This window comes from Chelonia mydas, chromosome 8 (assembly GCF_015237465.2).
Source record: "Chelonia mydas isolate rCheMyd1 chromosome 8, rCheMyd1.pri.v2, whole genome shotgun sequence".
Classification (NCBI taxonomy): Eukaryota; Metazoa; Chordata; order Testudines; family Cheloniidae; genus Chelonia; species Chelonia mydas.
Window position 1 is genome coordinate 90,261,441 of NC_057854.1, and position 20,800 is coordinate 90,282,240.

A 20,800-nucleotide genomic window follows, 5' to 3' on the forward strand; every position below is an offset into this window, starting at 1 on the left:
AGTGTTCTTCAAGTTTTGATTTTTTTAATTTCTCTAGCAGAAAAAGGGTTTGGGATCTTTTAAAGACTAGTTAGTAGATTGTTTATCCACATTTACTAGGCTTTGGGATCTATATTATATACACATACCAATGCACACTTTTTGATTTTTAACATCTAAAGTCCTTAGTCATTGAAAACGGTTGCATATGTGGGTATATACACATCCTAGGGCTATGTCTACACTACAGTGCTACAGCGACAGTCCTGCAGCTGTGTCGCTGTAGCACCATAGTGTAGACGTGCTACAGTGATGGAAGGGGTTTTTCCATCATGGTGGTTAATCCACCCCTCCCAGAGTTGACAGCTAGGTTGGCAGACGAATTCTACACCAGGCCTTAGGTCGGCTTTACTCAGGGGTGTGAATCATACCCCTGAGGCATTTAGCTAGGTCAACCTAAGTTTTAGGTGTGGACCAGGCCTAAGACACACTAAGAAAGGTCCCTGCCCCAAAGAGCAAGGCAAGACAAAAGGTGGAATGGGAAAAGAGGCACAGTGAAGTTAAGCAAGTTGCCCAAGATCACACAGCAGATCTGTGACAGAGCCAGAACTAGAAGCCAGATCTCCAAATTCCCAGTCCCGTGCCACCTCCACGGGACCACACTGCCTCTGTGTGAATACACAGGTCTGTTTTAACGTATACTGATGCTGTATGATACAGAAGTTCCATTTATAAGTGTCTCTACAGATACATTACACACCATGTCATCAATCCAACAATAAGGTTTCTATGCTCCTGGCTGACACTTTCCACTATGTCAGATATGTGTAGTCTGGGACACTTGGAGGATGCACTGAGGAGCACCACATCTCTTTGCTTTTCCAGGCACTTCAGAAACACTCTCAGCATGGTGCATTAAAACCAAATTGCCTGGAAGCAACTTTTAGAAGCCCTTTTACTCTTTCAAACTACAGAGCCTTTTTTTTTTTTTTAAAGCGATACCACAAATGCTACATTAAACCAACGCTGTTGTTCTTTTGACAACAACAAACAATGTCAAAAAAATTCAGAGTCAAGATGACCCACTGTCCTCTCTGCCTAAGCACTGCAAAGGTTGTCAAGTAAGTAGTCAGTGTTTTGCACCACATGCTCCATAAGGGTACTGACATACTCAGTTAAGGGTGGAGTAACAGCCCAAATTCTGAACTTCACTCAATTTAAATCAGAAGCAGAACTTAATTGGAATGTTGTTTTTAGGAATTCATGTTCACGACGGTCCAAATTCTACTCTGACTTACACCATATGCAGCTCCTCTGAAGTCAAGGGATTTATACAGGCTGTAAGTCAGGATGGAATCTGATCTTCAAATACCATCCCCGTAGGCAGGGCTGTTCATTATTTTTTGAAGGGCATTCAAAAAAGGTGGGCCCCACTACACAACTTTGAAGGACATTCTTCCTGAACCTTGTTCACTTCTCTTTCACCCATCTAAAATGAGGCCCATTAGAATAGGAGCCAAGAATTACATACAGAACACATTTATTCCAATACATATGACCACTCATCCCTTTAAATCCATCCTCTTTCCTCCTTTTCTTTCCCCCAAATCCATCCATTCTCTTCAATCTCCATCCCACTAAATCCTTCCAGCCAAACCCTTGGTGGCTCTTCCCAGCACAGACTGAGCAGCAGTTGCTTAGCTCCCTTGAAGTGGGCTCTTTTTCACAATGCAACTTGAAGAGCAGTTACGTCTTCCCTCTTGAACTTTGTCCTGGGGTGGCGAATGTTCTGATGCGGAATCCTCCCTACAGGTGGTGGCCTATGTGTCCCCTCTGTGCTGCCTGACTGCCCAAGCAGAGGAGAAGTGGAATTTACACTCCGGCTGACAGGACTGATTTAGCAATTAGTTTTTGCTTCACTGGAAGCTAGAGGACTCAGAATGAACAAGACCCATGTATGTTGACCTGATATTCCATGGTGGCATGTCAGTCAATATTCTCTCCCTGAAGTACAAAAGAGATAGTTTTTTTGTATGGTGAAAGTTTCTTTTGGTCTGTTTATTTTCACATAGTTCATTTAGCATATCCCAGAAAATTAGATCAAATATCCCAGTCAGGTTGTGAACTACAGGGCTTGGGTCCATTTCTAAAAAAAACCCCGAATGGCGAGAACTCCTTAAAAAGCCTGTTTCAAAGAGATTTGCTCTGACAAAAACGCACATCAGATCTGAGGGAGGGAATCCTCCTCCCCAAGATGCACTTCTGGGCAAGCCTGTGACTAGTTATTACTGGGTACAGAGTGGAGCTGAGGAAATAACTGATTTTTTCAGTTCACTGGCAGTTCTGGGAGTGGGGGAGAGGGAGGGAGAATTTGGTTCAACCTGAATGGAAAATGGCAAAACATTTCAGCAAATTGAAAAAAAAAACCCAACAAATTTTGTTTTCAAGTCAAGCAAAACCAGGCAATAGGGTAATGGTAAAACCAGGGCAATGTGGGTGGGTCTCTCTCAATCTCACTTGAATAGTCAGTAGGCCAGCGAGTGAGTGAAAGTGACTCTATAAGGTGGGTAGAAAGCTGGCTAGATTGTCGGGCTCAACGGGTAGTGATCAATGGCTCCATGTCTAGTTGGCAGCCGGTGTCAAGTGGAGTGCCCCAGGGGTCGGTCCTGGGGCCGGTTTTGTTCAATATCTTCATAAATGATCTGGAGGATGGTGGGGATTGCACTCTCAGCAAATTTGCGGATGATACTAAACTGGGAGGAGTGGTAGATACGCTGGAGGGGAGGGATAGGATACAGAAGGACCTAGACAAATTGGAGGATTGGGCCAAAAGAAATCTGATGAGGTTCAATAAGGATAAGTGCAGGGTCCTGCACTTAGGACGGAAGAATCCAATGCACCGCTACAGACTAGGGACCGAATGGCTAGGCAGCAGTTCTGCGGAAAAAGGACCTAGGGGTGACAGTGGACGAGAAGCTGGATATGAGTCAGCAGTGTGCCCTTGTTGCCAAGAAGGCCAATGGCATTTTGGGATGTATAAGTAGGGGCATAGCGAGCAGATCGAGGGACGTGATCGTTCCCCTCTATTCGACACTGGTGAGGCCTCATCTGGAGTACTGTGTCCAGTTTTGGGCCCCACACTACAAGAAGGATGTGGATAAATTGGAGAGAGTCCAACGAAGGGCAACAAAAATGATTAGGGGTCTAGAGCACGAGACTTATGAGGAGAGGCTGAGGGAGCTGGGATTGTTTAGTCTGCAGAAGAGAAGAATGAGGGGGGATTTGATAGCTGCTTTCAACTACCTGAAAGGGGGTTCCAAAGAGGATGGCTCTAGACTGTTCTCAATGGTAGCAGATGACAGAACGAGGAGTAATGGTCTCACGTTGCAATGGGGGAGGTTTAGATTGGATATTAGGAAAAACTTTTTCACTAAGAGGGTGGTGAAACACTGGAATGCGTTACCTAGGGAGGTGGTAGAATCTCCTTCCTTAGAGGTTTTTAAGGTCAGGCTTGACAAAGCCCTGGCTGGGATGATTTAACTGGGAATTGGTCCTGCTTCGAGCAGGGGGTTGGACTAGATGACCTTCTGGAGTCCCTTCCAACCCTGATATTCTATGATTCTATGACTCTATAGCCTAATGTCTAGGGCATGGAGATGAACTTGGGTCTCTCAAGTCCCTGCTCCAGTGACTATTTTTTTAATACACAGTGGAATAACTCCAACAGGAGAGATTGAGAAAACCCACCCACAGATAGCCTATAGCCTAGAGCAGAGGTGGGCAAACTACCGCCCGCGGGACCATCCTGCCCGGCCCCTGAGCTCCTGGCCTGGGAGGTTAGCCTCCGGCCCCTCCCCTGCTGTCCCCCCTCCCCTGCAGCCACGCTGCCGCGCGGGCAGTGCTCTGAGCAGCAGGGCTGCGCGTTCATGCAGGGCAGCGCAGCAGCGTGTCTGGCTCCGGTGTGGCTCCCAGACATGCTGCTCTGAGCGGCATGGTAAGGGGGCTGAGGCTGGGGGGTTGGATAAGGGGCAGGAGGTCCTGAGGGGCAGTCAAGGAGCGGCTGGATAGGGGGTGGGGTTTCGGGGGGGGCGGTTGAATAGGGCAGAGGTTCTGGGGGGGCAGTCGGGGGACAGGGAGCAGGGGGTGGTTAGATGGGGGTGGAGTCCCGGGGGGCGGTCAGGGGACAAGGAGCGGGGTGGGGGGTGGGAGTTGGATGGGTGGGGGGTTTTGAGGGGGGCGGGAAGTGGGAGGAGGCAGATAGGGGATAGGGGCCAGGCTGTTTGGGGAGGCACAGCCTTCCCTACCTGGCCCTCCATACAGTTTCACACCTCGATGTGGCCCTTGGGCCAAAAAGTTTGCCCATCCCGGCCTAGAGGTTCAGGCACTCTCCTGCAACATGGGAGGCCCAACTTCAAATCCCTGCTCCACATCAGGCAGAGGGGGAAATTGAACCAAGGTCCCCCACATTGCAGGTGACTGTCCTAACCACTGGGTTAAAGATTATAAAGGAGATGGCTCTTCCTCCAGTTTGTTTTGTGAATGGTGCTTAATTCCCCTTGCAAATCAAGCCTGAAAAATGTTTGTTTTTTTTTTTTTTTGCCAAAACTATCTGGTGAACGTGTGTCAAATTCCCTAGTAGTTTTGGGTTGACTGAAATTGCATTTTTTGACAAATAAACCATTCATCCAAAAAATTTTGCCCAGGTCTAGTACACAGTGGAAGAGTAAGTGTTGTTCACTGTTCACCTACCACCAGGGTTTGGGGCCTGTAGATCAGCACTGTGAGTGAAGCCACTGGACCACACTCATTTGTGGGTGATACCTCTTTCCTTCTGATCGCCCATTATAGATGGGAATGCCAGTGTGCGGGGGGATGCAGTTGTATTTTTTGCTTCCTGGGATATCTAAGTAGTGGAAATGCCATTTCCACTAACTATGGACCTTCCACACCCATATAAAGTACTGACAGATCTGAAATCAAATCCTGTTTGCCCCATTCATGTGAGTAGTCCCACAGAAGTCAAAGAAACTTCTCACATGAGTAAAATGAGTAGGATTTGGCTTTTGGCCCTGAGTTTGAAGGAGAGGATTAGTAATATCATTGTTGTACAGAACATGAAAACATAACCTGATCTTCAAAAATCACTGGATACATTTTACTTAAATAGTATTGAAAGGAAGTCAAACAAACAAATACAGCACTTCAAACCAAGCAAACTGGGGAAGGCAAAGACAGGGGATAAGAGTTGGAACAAACGGCGCATCAGATTAACTGGGCACTGGGAGGAAAAAGAGAGAAGGAACCAGGAGATGAAGCAAAGGGACATTTGCCCCTGCTGGTCAGATACAGAAACAGAGCTAGGTGAAAAATGGGAAATTATATGGTGAAAATTTGTTTTAAAAAAAAGTCTTAATTTTTTTTTCAACCAAATCATGTTTTTTGACCAGCTCTAACTGAAAAGACATTGAAGCAGCACACTTTCACAAGGCCCAAGACTTCATGAAGTGGAGTCTAAAACAGTGTTTAGTCAGAAAACGTATTGGTTCTGCACATATGGACTTTCTCAGGTACCACCATATCCCAGATGTCTGTGCCCATTACTATGGAAAGGACCACTTGTTTCCACTTAGGAAGTTGGGAGGCTTCTTAATAGATAACCACTTCATGCATATCGTATCAGTGTCATTTCAATATTCAAGAAGTGTTCTTTTGTTATATTTGTACAGTGCCTACCACAATGGGACCCCGATCTCAGATTATGCCCCTAGGTGCTACATCAATAATAAATAAAATAGTTCAAGACTCTTTGCCATTGAGAAGTTAAGAAAAGAAAAGAATAAAATAAATTTAAAAATACAGAATACATAATGTTTTTCATCCATAAATCTCAAAGTGCATTTTAAAGGACATAAATCCCTGTGAATTAAATCTCTTTAAATTAACCCAGACTATTTGTGTGTTTGAAGGACTACGTTTACATTTGAAACAAGGGCACCATTTCACTTCTCATTGTGCTGATTTACAGCTGAGTATTTCTGCAGCTAACTCTTATTTGTAGAAGGCGGCATTTGTCGTGTTTTGCAATGCAAAAATTCTTTTAATTCCCTAACACTAGAACAATATTCCATTGAATTGCTCTGGTTTATAGAACTAGTTGCACAGATGTCCTCCTTTCCCAAGCCAGATGTACAGAAGGCTGCTTCCAGCTTAGCCCAAACTGGAACATGTTGACAGAATAACATAACTGAGACCAGACATATTGCATTTTACATTAGAGGTCACACAAAAAGTGCAGGCTGCATATAGCATGAGCTGTTTTACATAAACATACATTTGGTTTAGCTTTAGTACATGATTACCAAAAGAATGTTTGGTGAGAACACCAGTTAGAAAGATATAACAACCGTTCAACAAATTATTCCAGAGCTTGTATGCTCTCATTAGAATGAGTGTGAGCTGCCACACTTTAAAAGGTGGTAAAAAGAAAAGTCCCAGGGAAACATATTTGTGCACGATATTTCATAAAGGTGGGAATAATTTTGTAGCTGTAACTAAAAAGATTTTCTGACACCTTTCTTTCACAGCTCAATGATTTTAATACAGCAATATTCTTACCTAACCAACACCTTTCACCAGCAACAAGCTGAGAGGAAAAATAAGAAATCAGATCCAGAATGGTGGAAACTTAGTCTGTAGGTACCAAATTGGTTTCCAAAGGGTCAAATTCTGCCCTCTGTTACATCTACACAATCCCATGACCTCCCTCAAGAGGCCTGGGTCAATGTAACTGGTGGCAGAATTTGGCTCTAATGTTTAGCTGAGGAAGAACATGAGAGAAGCTAGAGAAATCAGAGGTTAAATATTTTGAAGAGATTCCTCATGAAAACTAAACACCACTTTTAAAATAGGAACTGAAGATGGACCAAGGAAGTGGTGCTGGGATCTGGATCCAGATTAGGTTTAGGCTACAGGTTAGACATCAAGGTCAAATCAGGGCTAGGGTTCATGTTCAATGAAGCCAAAATCTCAAGAGCGTCTCTTTAAGAGACAGCTTTGCCTAAAGCAGCAGAAATTTTGCATGGTATCTACTATGTTGAGATTTCAGCTGCATCTGGAACAGGATTCGAAAATAAGTTCTTTCAATTTTGGATCTGATCTAGTGACTTACAGCAGGCTCTTCACACAAGTCATTTAATCTCTTTGTGTCTCTGTTTCCTGACCTATGGTACTTAGAGAGACCTTATCTGAGCACCTCACAATCTAATGTGTTTATCCTTCCAGCACCCCTGTGAGGTAAGGAAGTACTGATCCCAATTTTATAGATGGGGGAACTGAGGCACAGATGAGCTCAGTGACTTGCCCAATGTCACACCAGAAATCTGTGATGTAGTAGGGAAATGAACCCAGGTCTCTGAAGTCCTAGGTTAATTCCCTAACTTCCTCTCTAAAAAATTCAGCATTAACACTCACTTCACAGGGATGTTTTGAGGCTTAATCAATCAATGCTCTTTGACTGAAAGATAAGTGTAAACTATTACTATGAACAATTATATAATAGCAAACTTAATATATACACACTGGAGAGAAAGAATGTAATTAAGGAACTAGATCCCTTTCAAGCTACCAAATACACAGCATGAGAGTCATTTATATTCAGAACGAAAGTGTCTTTATGGTATCCTTTAAATGATTCAGCATATGATCGTAACTACCTCACTATGTGCTACATATATTTCAAATGGCTCTTTTCTATTCATACACAAAAATGCAGTAAGTTAAGAGACTGGAAAAATAAAAATGCTTTCAAAAAAGGTCTCTTTTGCTAATGCACTAAATACAATCTTCTTTGGCTTTTGCATAACTTTGAAATTATTTTTTTTTCCATGGACACAATCAGTCTGTGTAGAATTCTCTTATCTCTTACACTCTAATTACAGTATGAGCGAGATTTATGAGTTGATAATTGTGTGAATGTTAGACTACAAAGTATCATTTTTGTTCTCTCCCAACCTTGACTGTGACCTTTGGGATTACAGACGTAGTGAAATGTGTGAGTTTTGTACAGTCGAACAGAGTAATGCAATCCTACACCACTGATAAAGCAAAGCCTCAAATTTCTGTGACAGAGAGTACATTAAAGTGGCACATAAAAGAGTTGCAAAGAGGGTGGGTGCAGCAGTATGGGTTCATTTTGCAAACTTTTAAAAATACGCCCCGGTTTCCGTTAGACAACTTTAATGTATCCAAAGCAAAGTATTGAGCCCAAAGCGATAACAAATGAGCATACTTTTGAGTTTTTATCAGATCAGTTAGACAGACCATTTTCTCAGCACTTTTTTGAGAAGTCATAATTCAAAACAGAACTGTAGAACTTTGCATTAGGAGTATTTTGAAACAAAATGTGTATCTACGTATTTGCATGTGTGCATATTTTATTGTCTATCATGACTACAATATTATATAGAACAGACACAGAGAGCATGGTCCTTTCTGGATAGGGTGCTGGATGGGTTCTTTTCCTGACGTGCCGCTGACCTACTCTGACACTATGGGCAAGTCACTTCACCTCCCAGTGCCTCAGTTTCCCTCCCCACTCCTTCTCTGTCATGTCTATTTGATTGTAAACTCTTTGCACCATGGAGTGTCTCTTAATATATATTTCCACAGTGATTAACCCCAATGGGCCCCTAATTTCAGTCGGGGCATTTAGGTGCTACTATAATATATGTATATAATATAATGTATAATATATAATATAACAAAAATAATGAAGATAAATCATAGGAATAGAGTTAGGACAATACTGACCATTTCCAAATGCCCCTCCCATAATTCACATTAGATAGTTAGGTGGGTGGGTGGATGATGTATATCAGCGGTGGGCAAACTACGGCCCGCAGGACCCTCCTGCCCGGCCCCTGAGCTCCTTGTCCGGGAGGCTAGCCCCCAGCCACTCCCCTGCAGCCTGAGCTCGCCACGCCACCGGAGCAGCGCTCTGGGCAGCGGGGCTGCGAGCTCTTGCCGGACAGCGCAGCTGCAGAGCCGCGGCCTGACCCGGTGCTCTGTGCTGCACAGCGGTGGCGTAGCTGGCTCCAGCCGGGCGGCGCGGCTGCCTGTCCTGGTGCTCTGGGAGACGTGGCTGTAGCGCCGCCAGCCACCGGTGCTCCAGGCAGCACGGTAAGGGGGCAGGGAGCGGGGGGGGGGGAGGGGCTGGATAGAGGGCAGGGGAATTCGGGGTGGAGGTCAGGGTGTGGATAGGAGTCAGGGTGGTCAGAGGGCGGGGAACAGGGGGGTTGAATTGGGGCAGAGGTCTGAGGGGGCCGTCAGGAAGGAGTGGCGGGGTTGGATGGGGCGGGGGGGCAGTCAGGGAAAAGGGGTGGTTGGAGGGGGCAGAAGTCCCGGGGGGGGGCCGTCAGAGGGTGAGAAGCGGGGGGGAGGGTGTCATATAGGGGGTGGGAGCTGGGCCACGCCTGGCTATTTGGGGAGGCACAGTCTCCCCTAACTGGCCCTCCATACAATTTCGGAAACCCAATGTGGCCCTCAGGCCAAAAAGTTTGCCCGCCCCTCATGTATATTATAGGTCAAATTTTCAAAAGCACTTAAAACACTCAAATGCAGGTTCCTTTGCTGAGAAGTGTGCCAGCTGACAGGAAAATCAGCATGCCAGTGGAGCTCTGCATGATACCATGGGCACTTTTTGAAATAAAAGCAATAGCCCTGATTCACCATTGTGTTACTCCAGTTTTACACCAGTGCGACCATATTGACTTAATACGTACTCTCTTGGAAGGAGATGTTTGCATCCCCTTTTCTAAAGGTGGAAACTTTTCCGTTCAAATCAATGGAGTTACACCAGTGGCGATTTATGCTCAAAGCTCCTAAGGCAGTTGCCTGGATTTCCTCCTCTCATGCAGGCAATTAAAGATGGCAGCCAAATCCCCTATCCCAGGATCTTCCACACTTTTAAAAGTGACAGCATGGTCTAACACATTCACATCAAGAGGATCATACTGCTGAAAGGGAAAAATCTTTTCTGCCCTCAAATTGACTGCAACTATGATTCCACCTTTGGAAAAAGGGAGGGAGCGTCTCTTTCAAAGAGCACATAGCAGGAAAGTGGAGGTTCACAGAAGGAGTGTGGTGCAGAGACTGAAAATCAGAACTGTTGAGTTTTTTTCTGGTTCAGCCATTGACTGAGCTTGGGAAGTCAAGTAACTTTTCTGTGCCCGAGTTTATCCATCAGTAAAACAGATATAATACCCATTTAGTATATGTCATGAGAATGTCCGGAGGCTGGCTGACTGAATACTGATGAAGAATATCGAGATGAAAGGTACAGTATATAAATGACATATTGAGATCTGAGGTTTTAATTCAGGCCTATTTCTAATACTATATTAGTATTTACCTACATATAGTTACTATATATCCGAAGTATTATTGTGAAGGGCTTAATAGCCCAGAAGACTGGTAATGGGATATAGGGTCTTTCACGACTAAGATGCCAGTTCAAATATGGCCAAGGTTGTTAGTAGCAAAGTTTTTCCAACCTGAGGGCTGCTCAGTGTCCTATGTGGAATGTGTTTGGTGGCTAACCGTACACTGCTTACTGTCCACATTCCACAAAACACAACCATGAGGATCTGCAATTCTAATGGTTTTACATGCAAGGTGGAGTTCCAGGGGAAGACCAGTGCCTAACTTACTGAACTAACCTTCCTGCATGCACAGTAATTCCTTTCAAAGGAATTCTTCTTTAGAATTAAGTGGGATCTGGTTTTGTTAAAGGTAGCAGCTGCTTAAAAAATTTAGTCCTCAAAGCTTCCTTTGTCCAGACAGTTATTAAAATGTGATTTTAAAAATGAGTGGGACCAAATTCTCCCAAAACAGCATATGAGTAATTCCTATTGAAATCAATCCTTGAAGGGGATAGAATAGAGCCCCATATGTATAATACTTGGCTCATGACAAAATCCAGATCCTAACCAGGACCTCTAGATACTACTTTGATATAAACAACCGTCACCAACATTTCCTTGATCAACAAGGGAGGGAATCAGCAAGGAAGAGTGAGAAGAAACAAATGAAAAGTTATTTTTCCTATTAAAGGACATTTTATTATTAGAGCTATTTTTGAAACTGCTTCAAGGGAATCAATGCATTAAGTAAACATAACATGAGAAGGAAATAGCAGTTGTTATATGCATGCATATACCTTGTACAACACTCGCAGAATAATGGTTTAGGTTACATGCACCTTGTTGAGCTAATTAGAGTTTAGGAAGCTATTGAGAAGGGAAATTATCTTGACATTTGCAATTTATCTGTGAAGCAGAGCCAGAAACTGAAGTTTCTAAAAATGGGGTTTCTTTGCCCACATGATGGTATAAAACAGAATAAAATGCAAAACAGGAAATCAGAATACACATGGAAAATAAGTAAACTAAAAATACCATATTTAAAAATTAATTTGTAAACCATTATTCAGAAGCAGAGCACAATTGTACAGCACACTATATGTCATGCATCTGCATGTGTTTCAAACCACACTTATAAAGGTCAAATGTCTCTATACTGAGTTCATTATTGCAGAACCCAACAGAAAACTAAGCCATATAGTATGTATTTTTCATTGCATAGCTTTCAACTGGGTACACCGAAGACCACACTCAATAAACCATGTTAGTTGTGTGGGTGCATATGTAAGTTCTGGCCTAGGTTACGCTACATTGGCTCAAGGAAGCTAGGATTCTCTGAAAAATATCAATTTCGTTTCCCACAAAGTTCTAAAGTTCAAGTTCTGTACTGTTACGCTTAATATATGTTTGACTGTAACCCTTTCAAGATGTTCTAAGGTCTCCCATGTCTGATCACCTTTTCAGTAATTTATTTTCCCCATGGCTGTTGTCTTGGATGCTATGTTGTCCTTGTCTTGCGTCCTGGCTTATTCCTCTGATCTCAGTAACCCTGTTTCCACAGCATTAATTTTTGCATCTAGATTGGCTTTCACATTTAAGGATTTTACCTAATTTTCAAAGGCAGCCAGCACACCTTGCATTCCATCTGTACTACTGGTGAGTTTTTCCAAGGGGACCTGGAGATTATCATCATCAATTATTTATGCTGTGGAAGCATTTAGAAGCCCCAATCAGAGACCAGATCCCACAGTGGTTGGTGCTGTACAGAAGACCTCTCAGTGATGAGTCAGGTTTCTATGAAGATAAAAACAAAGAAACTGTGTGTGGCCTCTCTGTCTAGGTTTGTGAGGCTATTTTTCTTTATGAGTTCAGTGCTGGATTGACAGCCCTGGATAATGAAAACCTACATTTGTGCACTCTGGGCCAGATTCTGATACATTTACTCATACTGTGTAAGAATCACTCCTGAAGTAGTCCCAGTACAACCAATGGGACTACTCAAAGAGTAAGGTATTACTCAGCATGCTTAAGGGTAGCACAATCTGGCCTAGAAGTAGTATTTAATGAGGATTCCACAACCTCCCTTGGAAACCTATTCTAGAGCTTAACTACCCATATAGTTAAAAAGATTTTCCTAATACCTAACCTAGATCTCCCTTGCTGCAGATTAAGGCTATTACTTCTTGTCCTCCTTCAGTGGACATGGAGAACAACTTATCACCGTCCTCTTATTAACACCCCTTAACATATTGGAAGACTGTTCTCAGGTCCCCTCCTCAGTCTTCTTTCCTCAAGACTAAATATGCCCAGTTTAGCCTTTTCTCATAGAGCCGGTTTTCTAAACCTTCTACCATTTTTGTTGCTCTCTTCAGGACTCTCTCCAGTTTGTCCACATCTTTCCTAACATGTGGCACCCAGAACTGGATACAGTACTCCAGCTGAGGCCTCATCAACGGCGAGTAGAGCGGGACAATTACCTCCCGTGTCTTACACATGGCATCCCAGAATGATATTAGCCTTTTTCGCAACAGCATCACATTGCTGACTCAGATTCAATGTGTGAACCACTCTCTTGCTCTTGGGTATGGCTTCTGCAGAACAACATTCTATAGATGCAGTTGTAGGACCATAAGCCATTTCAAGGCCTCTTCTGTGATGTTGTGGGTATCATTTTGATTCACTATACCCCTCAGATCCTTGTCAGCCGTCTTACCACTTAGTCAATTATTCCCCATTTTGTAGCTGTGCATTTTATTTTTCCTTCCTAAGTATAGTACTTTGCACTTATCTTTTTTGAATTTCATCTTGTTGATTTCAGACCAATTCTCCAATTTGTCAAGGTCATTTTGAATTCTAATCCTGTCCTCCAAAGTGCTTGCAACTCCTCTCATCTTGGTGTCATCTGCAAGTTTTATAATCCTACTCTCCACTCCATTATCCAAGTCGTTAATGAAAATATTGACAAGTACTGGACCTGGGACTGACCCAGATACACCAGGCAAGAATTTTGTGGAAAGACTAATCTTTATTTTTAAAACTGCAAAAATCAATCACTTTGGGGGGAGGATTTAAAAAAAAATTTTTTTTTTTTTTTTTTTTTACTAAATTTAGAATTAATTACAGAGGAATGGATGGCACTGGGCATGGAATGGCAGCTGAAACCTTTCAAACTTTTGGGATACTGGTTTGAATTTTGCCCAGGGGCCTGTTTTAATGCCCAAATAAGTCAATGAGAGTCTTTATTGATTTCAGTAACCACTGGATCAAGTACCAGCTCTCTTGTGACTGAAAGTTGTCACCATAAGACAGATTGCTCATTCGCTATGCAAAATGCATTAGTGGCCTCAACTAAACTGGATGGAGACTGAGCTACCTTTGCACCCCCCCCAAAAAAGTTGTGTTCCAAAAATGGAAAGGCAGTATTGAGGGAAGATTAATGTTGGTTTCTCTGTTATGCCTGTTGTGTGATTAAATGTTATGACTGGTTGAACAAAATAGTACAAAACAGAAAAAGACAAGAGTCCCTGAGCAAAAGATCCAATAATCTAAAGGGAGACCTTCAATCTCTTAGGGTTTTAACCAGTACTTAATTCTCTTAAAATACGTACATTTTAAAAAAAATGTGAGCATAGGATTTCTGAGACATAAGAGGATAAGACTGAAACAGCATAATTATATAGCACTAAGATCGGATTAAGGGAAAACATGGAAAGTTCTGTACTGGAAAGAACATAAATACAGTATTTTGTTCTCTCACATTACAAGGAAAATGAGAGCTAGCCAAATTATGCAGATTTGTGCATTTGTTTGAAACCTGAGTGCCAGTAGAAAAATGGATAACATGGCTGAATTGAACAGCATTTTGCATTGTCACCTCAGACGACAGTTTAATTTTATGCCCACATGGCCATTACTGTCTATTAGCATACTAATAAATGTTTATGAGATTATACGATATAAACTATAAACTTTTACATATTGTTAATTAACCTCAAGCACTGGAAAAAGAACTTCTGAAAACTTACTGCTTATATAACAGAGGAGAGTAGTACACTGGGAACTGTCCCATAGACAATGGGTCTATCTATGTAATCCATTGAAACAGACATGTTTCCTGTTACATTTCTCTGTGTGGAAGGTATTTCAGATGCTTTTTTTCTTGAAACTGCAAAGCGCAGGTGGCAGTCACTTTTACTCTAGAGTATTTCAATTATAGCCTGCTTGTATTGAGAACTTGTAATTCAGATTTTTGTGCCATCTGTTGAACTTTCCTGTTCAAGTTACACCAGCTATATTTGCATAGTGTCTTACATCCAACAGAATCATGAAACACTTTACACACACTACATAAAGAGAACACTTCACCCACCAATGAGAAGCATCTCTCTAAGATGAACATGACACCTACTTAACAGCACACAGGAGGAAGGATAAAGCACTGGACTGTAACTTAGGAAATTTGATCTCTATTCCTGGCTGCTCCTTGGTAGGTCACTTAACTGATCTGTGCCTCACTTTAGCAATCTGTAAAGTGAGGATAAATGTAATAGTGTTTGTGAAGTGCTGCTCAGACCTCACATATGTCAATAAGGAACATCATAGAAAAGCAATAAATACTACTGAAGAGAGTAAGACAGGCAGCGAAGAATACATTTGGGAACTGCAGCGGGCATGCAATTGCAAGTGAGAGAGGAATTTTGGTTTGCATAACAGAATTATTTACCGGAGATGAAACAGCAGTGGTTAACACTTCTACACATCAATCCTCTTTTAAAATAAATAATACAGATGGGCCTGAACCTAAACTCCTGAGCTAGCCACCCCCAGACTTTAGGAATGTTTCAACTCTAATCTGGATCCAAGTTTTAAAAACAACAATATAATGAGGTTCAACCAAAACGATGGATCTGAATAATCTAAGTTTTACATAATCAATGTCTAGAACTAGGCCTGAGTTTTCTGGCTTGACCCTATGGTACCTTTTTTAAGAGGCTACTCTCAAATAATGTTCTTATGTATCAAGAATAATTTGATCCTCAAATCACAGGGGCACAAAAATCACCCTCCCTATTGATATTTCAGTTTCTTTTCACTCCTCTTAGATAATCTCAGGGTGAAGAAGAGACTATTGTTTCAGGTTTGCCCCTTAAAGCTACACGAATAGTGACCTTCTCACATCTCTAACTATTCTTTTTCTATAACATGGAGTGTCTGCAACTTCAAGTAGCATTCTGCTTTCATTCTGAGCTGTGCCTTGTCTGTGTCTTATTTACCACATGTCTTTTTGTAGAAGGTCTGATGTCTGTGTTGTGTTCTTATGTGCCTTAGTCTGTCAGATCATGACTACTCTCAGATGTGTCAGTTTCAGTCACTGATGTACCAGACAGATGTTGTGTGGGAAATAACTTACACCTACACAGAGAGGAGTGTTAGGACTGTACATGCGGCTGACATACCAACTGCAATTAAAGATGAGCACCTCCCAGTCTGAGAGTGTATCTGGGCTTTTGACTCAGCCCTTTCTTTAATTCTGAGCTCTGCACTGAGTGTCTTCTGTAATATTTAAAATAAACATTTTTAAAATGATTTTGATTTACTTTTATATCTAGTTGGGGGGAAATGGATGTCAATATACCACAGGACTCATGCTTCTTTTATCAACTAGTAATGTGGCTTTTTGCTTGGGGAGGGTGGAATTTGGCATGTCCTGTCTCTGAACACTGTACAGGGGCAGGAACAGCAGAGGATGTGCAGGCAGTAGCTTTTGGACACGTTCAGTGTCAGGACCATCAGTTCGGCAGTTTTACCTCTGATTTTCCATGGATCCAACAGGTTACGTACACTATATCCACAGGCGGAAGTTTCTCGTTTTGAAAGTAGCCTGTTCCCACGCAGGGCCAAAACCCAGGCCATTTCCATGTCTAGATCCACACTACAGTATGCCCTTTGCAAGGAGTGAGGTAGCTTAGCTGTCCTTCAGGCAGAAATCTGTGCTACTATTACACTCCTTCTGCCCCAAAGATGATCCATTACTGGTGGATGGAAGTGATGCTTGTGTATACATCAGAAAAGCCAGAACACTGCCCTTTCTTGTTCAGTTGTATTAACTTGAGATATTTTGACTTGAAACAATGTACTTTCATGCATTTATTTTTCAAAAAGCAATCTCAGTGAATGTCCGCAACATACCTTCAGAAAACAAAGCCGAAGGTATTATAATTATTTAAAAATAAATTGGTGAGACTTCATTAAAGGGATTTCACATTGGTTGGAAACAAACTATACAAAACAACAAAATGAAATATACCTTGAAGGATAGTCAGATGCAGGAGATAACTTCAGCAAATAGTGTGGGGAAAAACAGGAAAAAAACCTTTTGAAGTCTTGAAATGAACTTTTTCAGAACAGTACGCAGGTAGAATCAATTGTCTAGATGATAACTAGCCCCATTTAGATGTTCTCTGAGAAGATTTTTGTTCAAATAGCTTTTCTGGACTGCAGATTCTATTTTCTGCTCACTATTTTACTTGCATCCATAGTAGAATATGAAATCTACTCTAAATGTCACCACACAACAGTCGATGATTAGGATATTGTTTAAAACATGATTGAATTGCCAGGGTACATTAAGTATTGCAATGTTTTAAGCAGAGAAAATAATTTAATGATGTGGTCTTTAGGATAGTTAATTAGCCTGGCATGTATGAAAGTGTAACACCACCACCTACTGTAAAAGCGAATGTTCTACACTTCAGAAGACTAATTTCTTTATGGCTTCACACTGAGTGGAAACTGTTAACCCTTTTTATAACAATTGTTTTTAGATAATATTTGTTTTAGGCACAGGACATCACAGATCCTGCCAACACTATCCAGAGGGTAAATTCCTACATGCTGAAAATAATCACAATCTGGTTTAACATCCATAATAGAAACATTGCATGAAAAGGTTGTTTCAAGAGCATAGTACAAGTTATTTTTATAGCTACTACAGATTTTCATTGCTGGTAACCATTTAAATGAAATCTGTGGGGATATAAACTTAGTTCTTCGGAAACAGATTATGATGCCACAGCAATATAATTACATTATCAGCCTGATTTATCCATCACAAGGCAGAATGTAAATAATAGCTAGTGAATTACTCTGTCACTTCAGCAGAGGGTGGTTTCTCCAGGTCAAGGCACAGGAATGATTAGGATGGTCCTTCCCTGACTCCATTTTTCTGATAATTGATAACAAGGCTGAGCCTGTGAAATGCTCGGTGCTCTCAACTCCCTTGGGATCTGACGGCATTCAGCACCTCCCGGGGAGTGCTCAGCATCCGGCAGGATTGGCCCTTTTAGCCAAGATTTTTTAAAAGTGACTAGGGATCTGGTGTGCTTCTATTTTTGGCCTACATTCTTGAGTCACCTTAAAGGGGCTTGATTTTCAGTAAGCAATGAGCACCAAACCTCTATCAGGCTCCTCTAAAGGAGTCTCAGATTGTGCACACAAAATCACTTGTCCTTTCTGAAAATCTTACTCTTTACCTGAAAGCTTTGAGGTCCATCTTTCTCATTCTCTTTAAAATGGGGTCTCTGTTTTTTTAAGTGATGAGGTCATTTTTTCCTTCCAAACTGAAACCAATAACATTCAGTAATTTCAATCCTTTTGCCTACTTGTTTAACCCCAAGTCTTTGGGAGTCTCCTTTACCCCCACGCCCCTTCCGATAATAGGGAACCAGTAGCACTCCCAGCTTTGCACATTGGTTTTGCAATTACAACGTGCTTCAACATTACAGTTCCCAATAAAATGAACTATGCTGGGGGTGGGTGGGGGGAGGGACGGGGAGCAGAGCGAAGAACAAGCAGTAACAATGTCAAATTTTCAGGGAACAAAGGGTGAAATCCTGGACCTACTGAAGTCACTGGGAGATTTGCCATCAACTTCAATGAGGGCCAGTATTTCACCTAGAGTATCTTTTTTCCTACGTCGGCTGTTAAAGGTGATTAGTGCAACAGAATTTTTTCCTTCCAGTCAAAGACCAGCTTTCTTGTTTTGCAAATGATGTGCAGTGCTGACAGCGATAGTTCCACTCCTGATTAAACAAATCCCTTAACAGACCAAGTCTTGTGCTGTTAAACTCGCATGCATTATTGCACAGGAGGCCCACCGTATTTCAGCCACGATGATAGAGTGGGCAGCACTCTGTCAGATCAATTATGTACAAGGCCCATCTTCTCTATGATTCCCTTGATTTTTCCTCCTGACAGTTCACCTTGTGCCCAACCTTTTGTTCTCACTAATAAAAACCTGCAGACAAGAGCAAACCTAAGGCTGTTTTACCTCACCAGAACATGGCATCAAGTAACTCTTTCCCTGAACTGAAGAAGATAAATTTGTCTGAAAAGCGGAGAGGAATCTGACAGGAATTTATTTATGTGGGCTGCAGGGTTGGTTTGTTTGTTTTCTCTATTAAGTAATGTCAGGAAAACAGTGAACCTTCTCCAGTCCATTGGTTCACAACCACAGTACCTGCACCAGTGACTGGTATGTCAGTTTGATGCTCTAGATTGCTCCCTACCCCCTTAATGCTGATCCTCTGTGCTGGGGTTCTGGAGTTTGCCACTGCCCACCTCCAACTCAGCTGTATGCACGCTAAACTTGAGTGGAGACCGGCTTTCTCCAAATCTCAAGTTTTGCAAACAATCCTGAGATTGGGATTTAGCACAAGCTCTCTTGCAAGGTATAGCATACGTTTGACTGGGAGGAAGCAGATGCTAATTAGGACATAAAGATTAGTCTGTTAAACTGGTGCAACTGGCCTGGAAGATTAAGGAACCATTTACAATCAATTCTGTTCCCAATGTAGTTTTGAAAAAAAAATGGGGAATTTAGCAAGCTAGGGTCAGCATTGGCCTGAACTGTCTGTGCCGTTGTTTCCTGGAATTATTCAAAACAGATTCCAGATGAGTGAAATGCTCAGTAAAATGTTAACTGAGCAACGTGGGTGAAAGAGTCTTCAGGGAAAGAGTGACTTAGAATCCTTTGGTTCAGCATTTCTTGTTCTGTGGGTCAAAACCTTGACAGGGTCACCAAACTATAGACTTAGTGGTATAGAAGCTGGGTATAATGAGGAAAACTAGACAAGAATTTATTTTAAATTACTACTCTCTGGGGGTGGATGGCTCAGGGCACTGACTTTTGGTGAATGGACATCTCAGGCAATCTGCCATTAATAGAATTCCTGTGTGCTGAGGAAGCAACTACAAGAGTGCAAGTTTAATTCCTCTGAGCTCAGCTGTGTGCTGGAAAAATAACACAATGTCAAGCACATTCTTATTGGTAGAGAGAGAGAGAGAGAGAGAGAGAGAGAATATCAGGGCCTGAGAGCATATATAATAAATAGAAGTAGTAACAAAGCCTACACATACATGGACAAATGTGAAACAAGCAGTGATTCACTAATGGGGACTTCCTGGAGTCCCCTATTACAATTCTTCCCCGGAATGGAAGGGAAGGTTGAGGATGCTTTCTCTGTCTTTAATGGAATCACCCCCTCTCAGGATACTGATAAATCATCCATGCCAGACTTGAATAAAGACTGGGAGTGGATGGGTCATTACACAAAGTAAAACTATTTCCCTATGTTTATCCCCCCCCAACCTCCACTGTTCCTCAGACATTCTTGTCAACTGCTGGAAATGGCCCACCTTGATTATCATCACTACAAAAGGTCATCCCCCCCACCCCCCCCACGCTCTCCTGCTGGTAATAGCTCACCTTAAGTGATCACTCTCGTTACAGTGTGTATGGTAACACCCATTGTTTCATGTTCTCTATGTATATAAATCTCCCCACTGTATTTTCCACTGAATGCATCCGATGAAGTGAGCTGTAGCTCACGAAAGCTCATGCTCAAATAAATTGGTTAGTCTCTAAGGTGCCACAAGTACTCCTCTTCTTTTTGCGAATACAGACTAACACGGCTGCTACTCTGAAACCAGACTTATCCTTGTGTCTCATTAAAATACTTTGAAGAGAAAATGTTTTGCCTTTGGAATAGATAAAATTGCCCAAAACAGATAACATCCTCCAAAAGTACATGAGGAAAGAGAGTCCTCAATTCCCCAAGAAGGTCTATACACTCTGAACCCCACCTATTTCAAGTTACAATATGCTATACTATCCGTGTAGTCAGCGCACACTTCAGGAACAAAATAAAAACACTTCCAGCTAAGGCACTTGGTATGTTTTACAACTGCTGTTGCCTCCCTTCCCCTAGCATTTTTGAGTCATTGGGAAGACATATGAACATAGATCCTGCAGGCTTACTTCTTACTTCGACCTTACTTCTTTGTGAACATAAACACTGAAAGTAAGTTATGCCAGTGTACTCTGCTCCCAATTTTCATTAATT

At 42.1% G+C, this 20,800-nt stretch overlaps 1 protein-coding gene and 1 long non-coding RNA gene across 5 annotated transcripts in view; both read right to left on the reverse strand.

The window, feature by feature from the left end:
• The window catches only part of NFIA (nuclear factor I A), a 466,574-nt gene that overhangs the window by 363,363 nt on the left and 82,411 nt on the right, over positions 1 to 20,800 (reverse strand). The window lies entirely within an intron of this gene.
• LOC122466796 overlaps positions 1 to 20,800 on the reverse strand; it is a 60,526-nt gene that overhangs the window by 3,695 nt on the left and 36,031 nt on the right. The gene's annotated exons all lie outside the window — the stretch shown is intronic.